Raw genomic sequence first — 19,441 nt, 5'->3', positions numbered from 1 at the left:
AGGTGTACCATCCCAACAGGATACATTACTACATTACTACATTATGTTCTATGGAGGTGTACCATCCCAACAGGATACATTACTACAGTATGTTCTATAGAGGTGTAGCATCACAACAGGATACATTACTACAGTATGTTCTATAGAGGTGTACCATCCCAACAGGATACATTACTACATTACTACATTATGTTCTATAGAGGTGTACCATCCCAACAGGACACATTACTACATTACTACAGTATGTTCTATAGAGGTGTACCATCCCAACAGGACACATTACTACATTACTACAGTATGTTCTATAAAGGGGGACCACCCCAACAGGATACATTACTACATTATGTTCTATAGAGGTGTACCATCCCAACAGGATACATTACTACATTATGTTCTATAGAGGTGTACCACCCCAACAGGATACATTACTACAGCATGTTCTATAGAGGTGTACCATCCCAACAGGATACATTACTACAGTATGTTCTATAGAGGTGTACCATCACAACAGGATACATTACTACATTACTACAGTATGTTCTATAGAGGTGTACCACCCCAACAGGATACATTACTACAGTATGTTATATAGAGGTGTACCATCCCAACAGGATACATTACTACAGTATGTTCTATAGAGGTGTACCATCCCAACAGGATACATTACTACATTATGTTCTATAGAGGTGTACCATCCCAACAGGATACATTACTACAGTATGTTCTATAGAGGTGTACCATCCCAACAGGATACATTACTACAGTATGTTCTATAGAGGTGTACCATCCCAACAGGATACATTACTACAGTATGTTCTATAGAGGTGTACCACCCCAACAGGATACATTACTACAGTATGTCCTATAGAGGTGTACCATCCCAACAGGACACATTACTACATTACTACAGTATGTTCTATAGAGGTGTACCACCCCAACAGGATACATTACTACATTACTACAGTATGTTCTATAGAGGTGTACTACCCCAACAGGATACATTACTATATTATGTTCTATAGAGGTGTACCATCCCAACAGGATACATTACTACATTACTACAGTATGTTCTATAGAGGTGTACCATCCCAACAGGACACATTACTATATTATACAGTATGTTCTATAGAGGTGTACCATCCCAACAGGATACATTACTACAGTATGTTCTATAGAGGTGTACCATCCCAACAGGATACATTACTACATTATGTTCTATAGAGGTGTACCATCCCAACAGGATACATTACTACAGTATGTTCTATAGAGGTGTACCATCCCAACAGGATACATTACTACAGTATGTTCTATAGAGGTGTACCATCCCAACAGGATACATTACTACAGTATGTTCTATAGAGGTGTACCATCCCAACAGGATACATTACTACATTACTACAGTATGTTCTAAAGAGGTGTACCATCCCAACAGGATACATTACTACAGTATGTTCTATAGAGGTGTACCATCCCAACAGGATACATTACTACAGTATGTTCTATAGAGGTGTACCATCCCAACAGGATACATTACTACAGTATGTTCTATAGAGGTGTACCATCCCAACAGGATACATTACTACATTACTACAGTATGTTCTATAGAGGTGTACCACCCCAACAGGATACATTACTACAGTATGTTATATAGAGGTGTACCACCCCAACAGGATACATTACTACAGTATGTTATATAGAAGTGTACCACCCCAACAGCATACATTACTACATGATGTTCTATAGAGGTGTACCACCCCAACATGATACATTACTACATTACTACAGTATGTTCTATGGAGGTGTACCATCCCAACAGGATACATTACTACATTTCTACAGTATGTTCTATGGAGGTGTACCATCCCAACAGGATACATTACTACATTACTACATTATGTTCTATAGAGGTGTACCATCCCAACAGGATACATTACTACAGTATGTTCTATAGAGGTGTAGCATCACAACAGGATACATTACTACAGTATGTTCTATAGAGGTGTACCATCCCAACAGGACACATTACTACATTACTACATTATGTTCTATAGAGGTGTACCATCCCAACAGGACACATTACTACATTACTACAGTATGTTCTATAGAGGTGTACCACCCCAACAGGATACATTACTACATTATGTTCTATAGAGGTGTACCATCCCAACAGGATACATTACTACATTATGTTCTATAGAGGTGTACCACCCCAACAGGATACATTACTACAGCATGTTCTATAGAGGTGTACCATCCCAACAGGATACATTACTACAGTATGTTCTATAGAGGTGTACCATCCCAACAGGATACATTACTACATTACTACAGTATGTTCTATAGAGGTGTACCACCCCAACAGGATACATTACTACAGTATGTTATATAGAGGTGTACCATCCCAACAGGATACATTACTACAGTATGTTCTATAGAGGTGTACCATCCCAACAGGATACATTACTACATTATGTTCTATAGAGGTGTACCATCCCAACAGGATACATTACTACAGTATGTTCTATAGAGGTGTACCATCCCAACAGGATACATTACTACAGTATGTTCTATAGAGGTGTACCATCCCAACAGGATACATTACTACAGTATGTTCTATAGAGGTGTACCACCCCAACAGGATACATTACTACAGTATGTCCTATAGAGGTGTACCATCCCAACAGGACACATTACTACATTACTACAGTATGTTCTATAGAGGTGTACCACCCCAACAGGATACATTACTACATTACTACAGTATGTTCTATAGAGGTGTACTACCCCAACAGGATACATTACTATATTATGTTCTATAGAGGTGTACCATCCCAACAGGATACATTACTACATTACTACAGTATGTTCTATAGAGGTGTACCATCCCAACAGGACACATTACTATATTATACAGTATGTTCTATAGAGGTGTACCATCCCAACAGGATACATTACTACAGTATGTTCTATAGAGGTGTACCATCCCAACAGGATACATTACTACATTATGTTCTATAGAGGTGTACCATCCCAACAGGATACATTACTACAGTATGTTCTATAGAGGTGTACCATCCCAACAGGATACATTACTACAGTATGTTCTATAGAGGTGTACCATCCCAACAGGATACATTACTACAGTATGTTCTATAGAGGTGTACCATCCCAACAGGATACATTACTACATTACTACAGTATGTTCTAAAGAGGTGTACCATCCCAACAGGATACATTACTACAGTATGTTCTATAGAGGTGTACCATCCCAACAGGATACATTACTACAGTATGTTCTATAGAGGTGTACCATCCCAACAGGATACATTACTACAGTATGTTCTATAGAGGTGTACCATCCCAACAGGATACATTACTACATTACTACAGTATGTTCTATAGAGGTGTACCACCCCAACAGGATACATTACTACAGTATGTTATATAGAGGTGTACCACCCCAACAGGATACATTACTACAGTATGTTATATAGAAGTGTACCACCCCAACAGCATACATTACTACATGATGTTACATTTACATTTACATTTTAGTCATTTAGCAGACGCTCTTATCCAGAGCGACTTACAGTTAGTGAATACATATTTTTTTTATACTGCCCCCCGTGGGAATCGAACCCACAACCCTGGCGTTGCAAACGCCATGCTCTATCAACTGAGCTACATCCCTGCCGGCCATTCCCTCCCCTACCCTGGACGACGCTGGGCCAATTGTGCGCCGCCCATGAGTCTCCCGGTCGCGGCCGGCGGCGACAGAGCCTGGATTCGAACCAGGATCTCTAGTGACACAGTTAGCACTGCGATGCAGTGCCTTAGACCACTGCGCCACTCAGGAGATGTTCTATAGAGGTGTACCACCCCAACATGATACATTACTACATTACTACAGTATGTTCTATGGAGGTGTACCATCCCAACAGGATACATTACTACATTTCTACAGTATGTTCTATGGAGGTGTACCATCCCAACAGGATACATTACTACATTACTACATTATGTTCTATAGAGGTGTACAATCCCAACAGGATACATTACTACAGTATGTTCTATAGAGGTGTAGCATCACAACAGGATACATTACTACAGTATGTTCTATAGAGGTGTACCATCCCAACAGGACACATTACTACATTACTACATTATGTTCTATAGAGGTGTACCATCCCAACAGGACACATTACTACATTACTACAGTATGTTCTATAGAGGTGTACCATCCCAACAGGACACATTACTACATTACTACAGTATGTTCTATAGAGGTGTACCACCCCAACAGGATACATTACTACATTATGTTCTATAGAGGTGTACCATCCCAACAGGATACATTACTACATTATGTTCTATAGAGGTGTACCACCCCAACAGGATACATTACTACAGCATGTTCTATAGAGGTGTACCATCCCAACAGGATACATTACTACAGTATGTTCTATAGAGGTGTACCATCCCAACAGGATACATTACTACATTACTACAGTATGTTCTATAGAGGTGTACCACCCCAACAGGATACATTACTACAGTATGTTATATAGAGGTGTACCATCCCAACAGGATACATTACTACAGTATGTTCTATAGAGGTGTACCATCCCAACAGGATACATTACTACATTATGTTCTATAGAGGTGTACCATCCCAACAGGATACATTACTACAGTATGTTCTATAGAGGTGTACCATCCCAACAGGATACATTACTACAGTATGTTCTATAGAGGTGTACCATCCCAACAGGATACATTACTACAGTATGTTCTATAGAGGTGTACCACCCCAACAGGATACATTACTACAGTATGTCCTATAGAGGTGTACCATCCCAACAGGACACATTACTACATTACTACAGTATGTTCTATAGAGGTGTACCACCCCAACAGGATACATTACTACATTACTACAGTATGTTCTATAGAGGTGTACTACCCCAACAGGATACATTACTATATTATGTTCTATAGAGGTGTACCATCCCAACAGGATACATTACTACATTACTACAGTATGTTCTATAGAGGTGTACCATCCCAACAGGACACATTACTATATTATACAGTATGTTCTATAGAGGTGTACCATCCCAACAGGATACATTACTACAGTATGTTCTATAGAGGTGTACCATCCCAACAGGATACATTACTACATTATGTTCTATAGAGGTGTACCACCCCAACAGGAAACATTACTACAGTATGTTCTATAGAGGTGTACCATCCCAACAAGATACATTACTACATTATGTTCTATAGAGGTGTACCACCCCAACAGGATACATTACTACAGTATGTTCTATAGAGGTGTACCATCCCAACAGGATACATTACTACAGTATGTTCTATAGAGGTGTACCACCCCAACAGGATACATTACTACAGTATGTTATATAGAAGTGTACCACCCCAACAGCATACATTACTACATGATGTTCTATAGAGGTGTACCACCCCAACATGATACATTACTACATTACTACAGTATGTTCTATGGAGGTGTACCATCCCAACAGGATACATTACTACATTTCTACAGTATGTTCTATGGAGGTGTACCATCCCAACAGGATACATTACTACATTACTACATTATGTTCTATAGAGGTGTACCATCCCAACAGGATACATTACTACAGTATGTTCTATAGAGGTGTAGCATCACAACAGGATACATTACTACAGTATGTTCTATAGAGGTGTACCATCCCAACAGGACACATTACTACATTACTACATTATGTTCTATAGAGGTGTACCATCCCAACAGGACACATTACTACATTACTACAGTATGTTCTATAGAGGTGTACCACCCCAACAGGATACATTACTACATTATGTTCTATAGAGGTGTACCATCCCAACAGGATACATTACTACATTATGTTCTATAGAGGTGTACCACCCCAACAGGATACATTACTACAGCATGTTCTATAGAGGTGTACCATCCCAACAGGATACATTACTACAGTATGTTCTATAGAGGTGTACCATCCCAACAGGATACATTACTACATTACTACAGTATGTTCTATAGAGGTGTACCACCCCAACAGGATACATTACTACAGTATGTTATATAGAGGTGTACCATCCCAACAGGATACATTACTACAGTATGTTCTATAGAGGTGTACCATCCCAACAGGATACATTACTACATTATGTTCTATAGAGGTGTACCATCCCAACAGGATACATTACTACAGTATGTTCTATAGAGGTGTACCATCCCAACAGGATACATTACTACAGTATGTTCTATAGAGGTGTACCATCCCAACAGGATACATTACTACAGTATGTTCTATAGAGGTGTACCACCCCAACAGGATACATTACTACAGTATGTCCTATAGAGGTGTACCATCCCAACAGGACACATTACTACATTACTACAGTATGTTCTATAGAGGTGTACCACCCCAACAGGATACATTACTACATTACTACAGTATGTTCTATAGAGGTGTACTACCCCAACAGGATACATTACTATATTATGTTCTATAGAGGTGTACCATCCCAACAGGATACATTACTACATTACTACAGTATGTTCTATAGAGGTGTACCATCCCAACAGGACACATTACTATATTATACAGTATGTTCTATAGAGGTGTACCATCCCAACAGGATACATTACTACAGTATGTTATATAGAAGTGTACCACCCCAACAGCATACATTACTACATGATGTTACATTTACATTTACATTTTAGTCATTTAGCAGACGCTCTTATCCAGAGCGACTTACAGTTAGTGAATACATATTTTTTTTATACTGCCCCCCGTGGGAATCGAACCCACAACCCTGGCGTTGCAAACGCCATGCTCTATCAACTGAGCTACATCCCTGCCGGCCATTCCCTCCCCTACCCTGGACGACGCTGGGCCAATTGTGCGCCGCCCATGAGTCTCCCGGTCGCGGCCGGCGGCGACAGAGCCTGGATTCGAACCAGGATCTCTAGTGACACAGTTAGCACTGCGATGCAGTGCCTTAGACCACTGCGCCACTCAGGAGATGTTCTATAGAGGTGTACCACCCCAACATGATACATTACTACATTACTACAGTATGTTCTATGGAGGTGTACCATCCCAACAGGATACATTACTACATTTCTACAGTATGTTCTATGGAGGTGTACCATCCCAACAGGATACATTACTACATTACTACATTATGTTCTATAGAGGTGTACAATCCCAACAGGATACATTACTACAGTATGTTCTATAGAGGTGTAGCATCACAACAGGATACATTACTACAGTATGTTCTATAGAGGTGTACCATCCCAACAGGACACATTACTACATTACTACATTATGTTCTATAGAGGTGTACCATCCCAACAGGACACATTACTACATTACTACAGTATGTTCTATAGAGGTGTACCATCCCAACAGGACACATTACTACATTACTACAGTATGTTCTATAGAGGTGTACCACCCCAACAGGATACATTACTACATTATGTTCTATAGAGGTGTACCATCCCAACAGGATACATTACTACATTATGTTCTATAGAGGTGTACCACCCCAACAGGATACATTACTACAGCATGTTCTATAGAGGTGTACCATCCCAACAGGATACATTACTACAGTATGTTCTATAGAGGTGTACCATCCCAACAGGATACATTACTACATTACTACAGTATGTTCTATAGAGGTGTACCACCCCAACAGGATACATTACTACAGTATGTTATATAGAGGTGTACCATCCCAACAGGATACATTACTACAGTATGTTCTATAGAGGTGTACCATCCCAACAGGATACATTACTACATTATGTTCTATAGAGGTGTACCATCCCAACAGGATACATTACTACAGTATGTTCTATAGAGGTGTACCATCCCAACAGGATACATTACTACAGTATGTTCTATAGAGGTGTACCATCCCAACAGGATACATTACTACAGTATGTTCTATAGAGGTGTACCACCCCAACAGGATACATTACTACAGTATGTCCTATAGAGGTGTACCATCCCAACAGGACACATTACTACATTACTACAGTATGTTCTATAGAGGTGTACCACCCCAACAGGATACATTACTACATTACTACAGTATGTTCTATAGAGGTGTACTACCCCAACAGGATACATTACTATATTATGTTCTATAGAGGTGTACCATCCCAACAGGATACATTACTACATTACTACAGTATGTTCTATAGAGGTGTACCATCCCAACAGGACACATTACTATATTATACAGTATGTTCTATAGAGGTGTACCATCCCAACAGGATACATTACTACAGTATGTTCTATAGAGGTGTACCATCCCAACAGGATACATTACTACATTATGTTCTATAGAGGTGTACCACCCCAACAGGAAACATTACTACAGTATGTTCTATAGAGGTGTACCATCCCAACAAGATACATTACTACATTATGTTCTATAGAGGTGTACCACCCCAACAGGATACATTACTACAGTATGTTCTATAGAGGTGTACCATCCCAACAGGATACATTACTACAGTATGTTCTATAGAGGTGTACCACCCCAACAGGATACATTACTACAGTATGTTATATAGAAGTGTACCACCCCAACAGCATACATTACTACATGATGTTCTATAGAGGTGTACCACCCCAACATGATACATTACTACATTACTACAGTATGTTCTATGGAGGTGTACCATCCCAACAGGATACATTACTACATTTCTACAGTATGTTCTATGGAGGTGTACCATCCCAACAGGATACATTACTACATTACTACATTATGTTCTATAGAGGTGTACCATCCCAACAGGATACATTACTACAGTATGTTCTATAGAGGTGTAGCATCACAACAGGATACATTACTACAGTATGTTCTATAGAGGTGTACCATCCCAACAGGACACATTACTACATTACTACATTATGTTCTATAGAGGTGTACCATCCCAACAGGACACATTACTACATTACTACAGTATGTTCTATAGAGGTGTACCACCCCAACAGGATACATTACTACATTATGTTCTATAGAGGTGTACCATCCCAACAGGATACATTACTACATTATGTTCTATAGAGGTGTACCACCCCAACAGGATACATTACTACAGCATGTTCTATAGAGGTGTACCATCCCAACAGGATACATTACTACAGTATGTTCTATAGAGGTGTACCATCCCAACAGGATACATTACTACATTACTACAGTATGTTCTATAGAGGTGTACCACCCCAACAGGATACATTACTACAGTATGTTATATAGAGGTGTACCATCCCAACAGGATACATTACTACAGTATGTTCTATAGAGGTGTACCATCCCAACAGGATACATTACTACATTATGTTCTATAGAGGTGTACCATCCCAACAGGATACATTACTACAGTATGTTCTATAGAGGTGTACCATCCCAACAGGATACATTACTACAGTATGTTCTATAGAGGTGTACCATCCCAACAGGATACATTACTACAGTATGTTCTATAGAGGTGTACCACCCCAACAGGATACATTACTACAGTATGTCCTATAGAGGTGTACCATCCCAACAGGACACATTACTACATTACTACAGTATGTTCTATAGAGGTGTACCACCCCAACAGGATACATTACTACATTACTACAGTATGTTCTATAGAGGTGTACTACCCCAACAGGATACATTACTATATTATGTTCTATAGAGGTGTACCATCCCAACAGGATACATTACTACATTACTACAGTATGTTCTATAGAGGTGTACCATCCCAACAGGACACATTACTATATTATACAGTATGTTCTATAGAGGTGTACCATCCCAACAGGATACATTACTACAGTATGTTCTATAGAGGTGTACCATCCCAACAGGATACATTACTACATTATGTTCTATAGAGGTGTACCATCCCAACAGGATACATTACTACAGTATGTTCTATAGAGGTGTACCATCCCAACAGGATACATTACTACAGTATGTTCTATAGAGGTGTACCATCCCAACAGGATACATTACTACAGTATGTTCTATAGAGGTGTACCATCCCAACAGGATACATTACTACATTACTACAGTATGTTCTAAAGAGGTGTACCATCCCAACAGGATACATTACTACAGTATGTTCTATAGAGGTGTACCATCCCAACAGGATACATTACTACAGTATGTTCTATAGAGGTGTACCATCCCAACAGGATACATTACTACAGTATGTTCTATAGAGGTGTACCATCCCAACAGGATACATTACTACATTACTACAGTATGTTCTATAGAGGTGTACCACCCCAACAGGATACATTACTACAGTATGTTATATAGAGGTGTACCACCCCAACAGGATACATTACTACAGTATGTTATATAGAAGTGTACCACCCCAACAGCATACATTACTACATGATGTTCTATAGAGGTGTACCACCCCAACATGATACATTACTACATTACTACAGTATGTTCTATGGAGGTGTACCATCCCAACAGGATACATTACTACATTTCTACAGTATGTTCTATGGAGGTGTACCATCCCAACAGGATACATTACTACATTACTACATTATGTTCTATAGAGGTGTACAATCCCAACAGGATACATTACTACAGTATGTTCTATAGAGGTGTAGCATCACAACAGGATACATTACTACAGTATGTTCTATAGAGGTGTACCATCCCAACAGGACACATTACTACATTACTACATTATGTTCTATAGAGGTGTACCATCCCAACAGGACACATTACTACATTACTACAGTATGTTCTATAGAGGTGTACCATCCCAACAGGACACATTACTACATTACTACAGTATGTTCTATAGAGGTGTACCACCCCAACAGGATACATTACTACATTATGTTCTATAGAGGTGTACCATCCCAACAGGATACATTACTACATTATGTTCTATAGAGGTGTACCACCCCAACAGGATACATTACTACAGCATGTTCTATAGAGGTGTACCATCCCAACAGGATACATTACTACAGTATGTTCTATAGAGGTGTACCATCCCAACAGGATACATTACTACATTACTACAGTATGTTCTATAGAGGTGTACCACCCCAACAGGATACATTACTACAGTATGTTATATAGAGGTGTACCATCCCAACAGGATACATTACTACAGTATGTTCTATAGAGGTGTGCCATCCCAACAGGATACATTACTACATTATGTTCTATAGAGGTGTACCATCCCAACAGGATACATTACTACAGTATGTTCTATAGAGGTGTACCATCCCAACAGGATACATTACTACAGTATGTTCTATAGAGGTGTACCATCCCAACAGGATACATTACTACAGTATGTTCTATAGAGGTGTACCACCCCAACAGGATACATTACTACAGTATGTCCTATAGAGGTGTACCATCCCAACAGGACACATTACTACATTACTACAGTATGTTCTATAGAGGTGTACCACCCCAACAGGATACATTACTACATTACTACAGTATGTTCTATAGAGGTGTACTACCCCAACAGGATACATTACTATATTATGTTCTATAGAGGTGTACCATCCCAACAGGATACATTACTACATTACTACAGTATGTTCTATAGAGGTGTACCATCCCAACAGGACACATTACTATATTATACAGTATGTTCTATAGAGGTGTACCATCCCAACAGGATACATTACTACAGTATGTTCTATAGAGGTGTACCATCCCAACAGGATACATTACTACATTATGTTCTATAGAGGTGTACCACCCCAACAGGAAACATTACTACAGTATGTTCTATAGAGGTGTACCATCCCAACAAGATACATTACTACATTATGTTCTATAGAGGTGTACCACCCCAACAGGATACATTACTACAGTATGTTCTATAGAGGTGTACCATCCCAACAGGATACATTACTACAGTATGTTCTATAGAGGTGTACCACCCCAACAGGATACATTACTACAGTATGTTATATAGAAGTGTACCACCCCAACAGCATACATTACTACATGATGTTCTATAGAGGTGTACCACCCCAACATGATACATTACTACATTACTACAGTATGTTCTATGGAGGTGTACCATCCCAACAGGATACATTACTACATTTCTACAGTATGTTCTATGGAGGTGTACCATCCCAACAGGATACATTACTACATTACTACATTATGTTCTATGGAGGTGTGCCATCCCAACAGGATACATTACTACATTATGTTCTATAGAGGTGTACCATCCCAACAGGATACATTACTACAGTATGTTCTATAGAGGTGTACCATCCCAACAGGATACATTACTACATTACTACAGTATGTTCTATAGAGGTGTACCATCCCAACATGATACATTACTACAGTATGTTCTATAGAGGTGTACCACCCCAACAGGATACATTACTACAGTATGTTCTATAGAGGTGTACCATCCCAACAGGATACATTACTACAGTACTACAGTATGTTCTATAGAGGTGTACCACCCCAACAGGATACATTACTACAGTATATTCTATAGAGGTGTACCATCCCAACAGGATACATTACTACAGTATGTTCTATAGAGGTGTACCACCCCAACAGGATACATTACTACAGTATGTTCTATAGAGGTGTACCACCCCAACAGGATACATTACTACAGTATGTTCTATAGCGGTGTACCACCCCAACAGGATACATTACTACAGTATGTTCTATAGAGGTGTACCATCCCAACAGGATACATTACTACAGTATGTTCTATAGAGGTGTACCATCCCAACAGGATACATTACTACAGTATGTTCTATAGAGTTGTACCACCCCAACAGGATACATTACTACAGTATGTTCTATAGAGGTGTACCATCCCAACAGGATACATTACTACATTACTACAGTATGTTCTATAGATGTGTACCATCCCAACAGGATACATTACTACATTACTACAGTATGTTCTATAGAGGTGTACCACCCCAACAGGATACATCACTACAGTATGTTCTATAGAGGTGTACCATCCCAACAGGATACATTACTACAGTATGTTCTATAGAGGTGTACCACCCCAACAGGATACATTACTACATTACTACAGTATGTTCTATAGAGGTGTACCACCCCAACAGGATACATTACTCCAGTATGTTCTATAGAGGTGTACCACCCCAACAGGACACATTACTATATTACTACAGTATGTTCTATAGAGGTGTACCATCCCAACAGGATACATTACTACATTACTACATTATGTTCTATAGAGGTGTACCATCCCAACAGATACATTACTACAGTATGTTCTATAGAGGTGTACCATCCCAACAGGATACATTACTACATTACTACAGTATGTTCTATAGAGGTGTACCATCCCAACATGATACATTACTACAGTATGTTCTATAGAGGTGTACCACCCCAACAGGATACATTACTACATTATGTTCTATAGAGGTGTACCACCCCAACAGGATACATTACTACATTATGTTCTATAGAGGTGTACCACCCCAACAGGATACATTACTACATTACTACAGTATGTTCTATGGAGGTGTGCCATCCCAACAGGATACATTACTACAGTATGTTCTATAGAGGTGTACCACCCCAACAGGATACATTACTACATTACTACAGTATGTTCTATAGAGGTGTACCACCCCAAAATGATACATTACTACAGTATGTTCTATAGAGGTGTACCATCCCAACAGGATACATTACTACATTACTACAGTATGTTCTATAGAGGTGTACCATCCCAACAGGATACATTACTACATTACTACAGTATGTTCTAAAGAGGTGTACCATCCCAACAGGATACATTACTACAGTATGTTCTATAGAGGTGTACCATCCCAACAGGATACATTACTACAGTATGTTCTATAGAGGTGTACCATCCCAACAGGATACATTACTACAGTATGTTCTATAGAGGTGTACCATCCCAACAGGATACATTACTACATTACTACAGTATGTTCTATAGAGGTGTACCACCCCAACAGGATACATTACTACAGTATGTTATATAGAGGTGTACCACCCCAACAGGATACATTACTACAGTATGTTATATAGAAGTGTACCACCCCAACAGCATACATTACTACATGATGTTCTATAGAGGTGTACCACCCCAACATGATACATTACTACATTACTACAGTATGTTCTATGGAGGTGTACCATCCCAACAGGATACATTACTACATTTCTACAGTATGTTCTATGGAGGTGTACCATCCCAACAGGATACATTACTACATTACTACATTATGTTCTATAGAGGTGTACCATCCCAACAGGATACATTACTACAGTATGTTCTATAGAGGTGTAGCATCACAACAGGATACATTACTACAGTATGTTCTATAGAGGTGTACCATCCCAACAGGACACATTACTACATTACTACATTATGTTCTATAGAGGTGTACCATCCCAACAGGACACATTACTACATTACTACAGTATGTTCTATAGAGGTGTACCATCCCAACAGGACACATTACTACATTACTACAGTATGTTCTATAGAGGTGTACCACCCCAACAGGATACATTACTACATTATGTTCTATAGAGGTGTACCATCCCAACAGGATACATTACTACATTATGTTCTATAGAGGTGTACCACCCCAACAGGATACATTACTACAGCATGTTCTATAGAGGTGTACCATCCCAACAGGATACATTACTACAGTATGTTCTATAGAGGTGTACCATCCCAACAGGATACATTACTACATTACTACAGTATGTTCTATAGAGGTGTACCACCCCAACAGGATACATTACTACAGTATGTTATATAGAGGTGTACCATCCCAACAGGATACATTACTACAGTATGTTCTATAGAGGTGTACCATCCCAACAGGATACATTACTACATTATGTTCTATAGAGGTGTACCATCCCAACAGGATACATTACTACAGTATGTTCTATAGAGGTGTACCATCCCAACAGGATACATTACTACATTACTACAGTATGTTCTATAGAGGTGTACCATCCCAACATGATACATTACTACAGTATGTTCTATAGAGGTGTACCACCCCAACAGGATACATTACTACAGTATGTTCTATAGAGGTGTACCATCCCAACAGGATACATTACTACAGTACTACAGTATGTTCTATAGAGGTGTACCACCCCAACAGGATACATTACTACAGTATATTCTATAGAGGTGTACCATCCCAACAGGATACATTACTACAGTATGTTCTATAGAGGTGTACCATCCCAACAGGATACATTACTACAGTATGTTCTATAGAGGTGTACCACCCCAACAGGATACATTACTACATTACTACAGTATGTTCTATAGAGGTGTACCACCCCAACAGGATACATTACTACAGTATGTTCTATAGAGGTGTACCACCCCAACAGGATACATTACTACAGTATGTTCTATAGCGGTGTACCATCCCAACAGGATACATTACTACAGTATGTTCTATAGAGGTGTACCATCCCAACAGGATACATTACTACATTACTAGAGTATGTTCTATAGAGGTGTACCACCCCAACAGGATACATTACTACAGTATGTTCTAAAGAGGTGTACCATCCCAACAGGATACATTACTACATTACTACAGTATGTTCTATAGAGGTGTACCATCCCAACAGGATACATTACTACAGTATGTTCTATAGAGGTGTACCATCCCAACAGGATACATTACTACAGTATGTTCTATAGAGGTGTACCATCCCAACAGGATACATTACTACAGTATGTTCTATAGCGGTGTACCACCCCAACAGGATACATTACTACAGTATGTTCTATAGAGGTGTACCATCCCAACAGGATACATTACTACAGTATGTTCTATAGAGGTGTACCACCCCAACAGGATACATTACTACAGTATGTTCTATAGAGGTGTACCATCCCAACAGGATACATTACTACAGTATGTTCTATAGAGGTGTACCATCCCAACAGGATACATTACTACAGTATGTTCTATAGCGGTGTACCACCCCAACAGGATACATTACTACAGTATGTTCTATAGAGGTGTACCACCCCAACAGGACACATTACTACATTACTACAGTATGTTCTATAGAGGTGTACCATCCCAACAGGATACATTACTACAGTATGTTCTAAAGAGGTGTACCACCCCAACAGGATACATTACTACATTACTACAGTATGTTCTATAGAGGTGTACCACCCCAACAAGATACATTACTACAGTATGTTCTATAGAGGTGTACCATCCCAACAGGATACATTACTACAGTATGTTCTATAGAGGTGTACCACCCCAACAGGATACATTACTACAGTATGTTCTATAGAGGTGTACCACCCCAACAGGATACATTACTACAGTATGTTCTATAGCGGTGTACCACCCCAACAGGATACATTACTACAGTATGTTCTATAGAGGTGTACCATCCCAACAGGATACATTACTACAGTATGTTCTATAGAGGTGTACCATCCCAACAGGATACATTACTACAGTATGTTCTATAGAGTTGTACCACCCCAACAGGATACATTACTACAGTATGTTCTATAAAGGTGTACCATCCCAACAGGATACATTACTACATTACTACAGTATGTTCTATAGATGTGTACCATCCCAACAGGATACATTACTACATTACTACAGTATGTTCTATAGAGGTGTACCACCCCAACAGGATACATCACTACAGTATGTTCTATAGAGGTGTACCATCCCAACAGGATACATTACTACAGTATGTTCTATAGAGGTGTACCACCCCAACAGGATACATTACTACATTACTACAGTATGTTCTATAGAGGTGTACCACCCCAACAGGATACATTACTCCAGTATGTTCTATAGAGGTGTACCACCCCAACAGGACACATTACTATATTACTACAGTATGTTCTATAGAGGTGTACCATCCCAACAGGATACATTACTACATTACTACATTATGTTCTATAGAGGTGTACCATCCCAACAGATACATTACTACAGTATGTTCTATAGAGGTGTACCATCCCAACAGGATACATTACTACATTACTACAGTATGTTCTATAGAGGTGTACCATCCCAACATGATACATTACTACAGTATGTTCTATAGAGGTGTACCACCCCAACAGGATATATTACTACATTATGTTCTATAGAGGTGTACCACCCCAACAGGATACATTACTACATTATGTTCTATAGAGGTGTACCACCCCAACAGGATACATTACTACATTACTACAGTATGTTCTATGGAGGTGTGCCATCCCAACAGGATACATTACTACAGTATGTTCTATAGAGGTGTACCACCCCAACAGGATACATTACTACATTACTACAGTATGTTCTATAGAGGTGTACCACCCCAAAATGATACATTACTACAGTATGTTCTATAGAGGTGTACCATCCCAACAGGATACATTACTACATTACTACAGTATGTTCTATAGAGGTGTACCATCCCAACAGGATACATTACTACAGTATGTTCTATAGAGGTGTACCACCCCAACAGGATACATTACTACAGTATGTCCTATAGAGGTGTACCATCCCAACAGGACACATTACTACATTACTACAGTATGTTCTATAGAGGTGTACCACCCCAACAGGATACATTACTACATTACTACAGTATGTTCTATAGAGGTGTACTACCCCAACAGGATACATTACTATATTATGTTCTATAGAGGTGTACCATCCCAACAGGATACATTACTACATTACTACAGTATGTTCTATAGAGGTGTACCATCCCAACAGGACACATTACTATATTATACAGTATGTTCTATAGAGGTGTACCATCCCAACAGGATACATTACTACAGTATGTTCTATAGAGGTGTACCATCCCAACAGGATACATTACTACATTATGTTCTATAGAGGTGTACCACCCCAACAGGAAACATTACTACAGTATGTTCTATAGAGGTGTACCATCCCAACAAGATACATTACTACATTATGTTCTATAGAGGTGTACCACCCCAACAGGATACATTACTACAGTATGTTCTATAGCGGTGTACCATCCCAACAGGATACATTACTACAGTATGTTCTATAGAGGTGTACCATCCCAACAGGATACATTACTACATTACTAGAGTATGTTCTATAGAGGTGTACCACCCCAACAGGATACATTACTACAGTATGTTCTAAAGAGGTGTACCATCCCAACAGGATACATTACTACATTACTACAGTATGTTCTATAGAGGTGTACCATCCCAACAGGATACATTACTACAGTATGTTCTATAGAGGTGTACCATCCCAACAGGATACATTACTACAGTATGTTCTATAGAGGTGTACCATCCCAACAGGATACATTACTACAGTATGTTCTATAGCGGTGTACCACCCCAACAGGATACATTACTACAGTATGTTCTATAGAGGTGTACCATCCCAACAGGATACATTACTACAGTATGTTCTATAGAGGTGTACCACCCCAACAGGATACATTACTACAGTATGTTCTATAGAGGTGTACCATCCCAACAGGATACATTACTACAGTATGTTCTATAGAGGTGTACCATCCCAACAGGATACATTACTACAGTATGTTCTATAGCGGTGTACCACCCCAACAGGATACATTACTACAGTATGTTCTATAGAGGTGTACCACCCCAACAGGACACATTACTACATTACTACAGTATGTTCTATAGAGGTGTACCATCCCAACAGGATACATTACTACAGTATGTTCTAAAGAGGTGTACCACCCCAACAGGATACATTACTACATTACTACAGTATGTTCTATAGAGGTGTACCACCCCAACAAGATACATTACTACAGTATGTTCTATAGAGGTGTACCATCCCAACAGGATACATTACTACAGTATGTTCTATAGAGGTGTACCACCCCAACAGGATACATTACTACAGTATGTTCTATAGAGGTGTACCACCCCAACAGGATACATTACTACAGTATGTTCTATAGCGGTGTACCACCCCAACAGGATACATTACTACAGTATGTTCTATAGAGGTGTACCATCCCAACAGGATACATTACTACAGTATGTTCTATAGAGGTGTACCATCCCAACAGGATACATTACTACAGTATGTTCTATAGAGTTGTACCACCCCAACAGGATACATTACTACAGTATGTTCTATAAAGGTGTACCATCCCAACAGGATACATTACTACATTACTACAGTATGTTCTATAGATGTGTACCATCCCAACAGGATACATTACTACATTACTACAGTATGTTCTATAGAGGTGTACCACCCCAACAGGATACATCACTACAGTATGTTCTATAGAGGTGTACCATCCCAACAGGATA

This window comes from Coregonus lavaretus (assembly GCF_964263955.1).
Source record: "Coregonus lavaretus genome assembly, chromosome: 12".
In the NCBI taxonomy this organism is placed as follows: Eukaryota; Metazoa; Chordata; class Actinopteri; order Salmoniformes; family Salmonidae; genus Coregonus; species Coregonus lavaretus.
The sequence above is the reverse complement of the archived record's forward strand: the minus strand, read 5'-3'. Positions refer to the sequence as shown.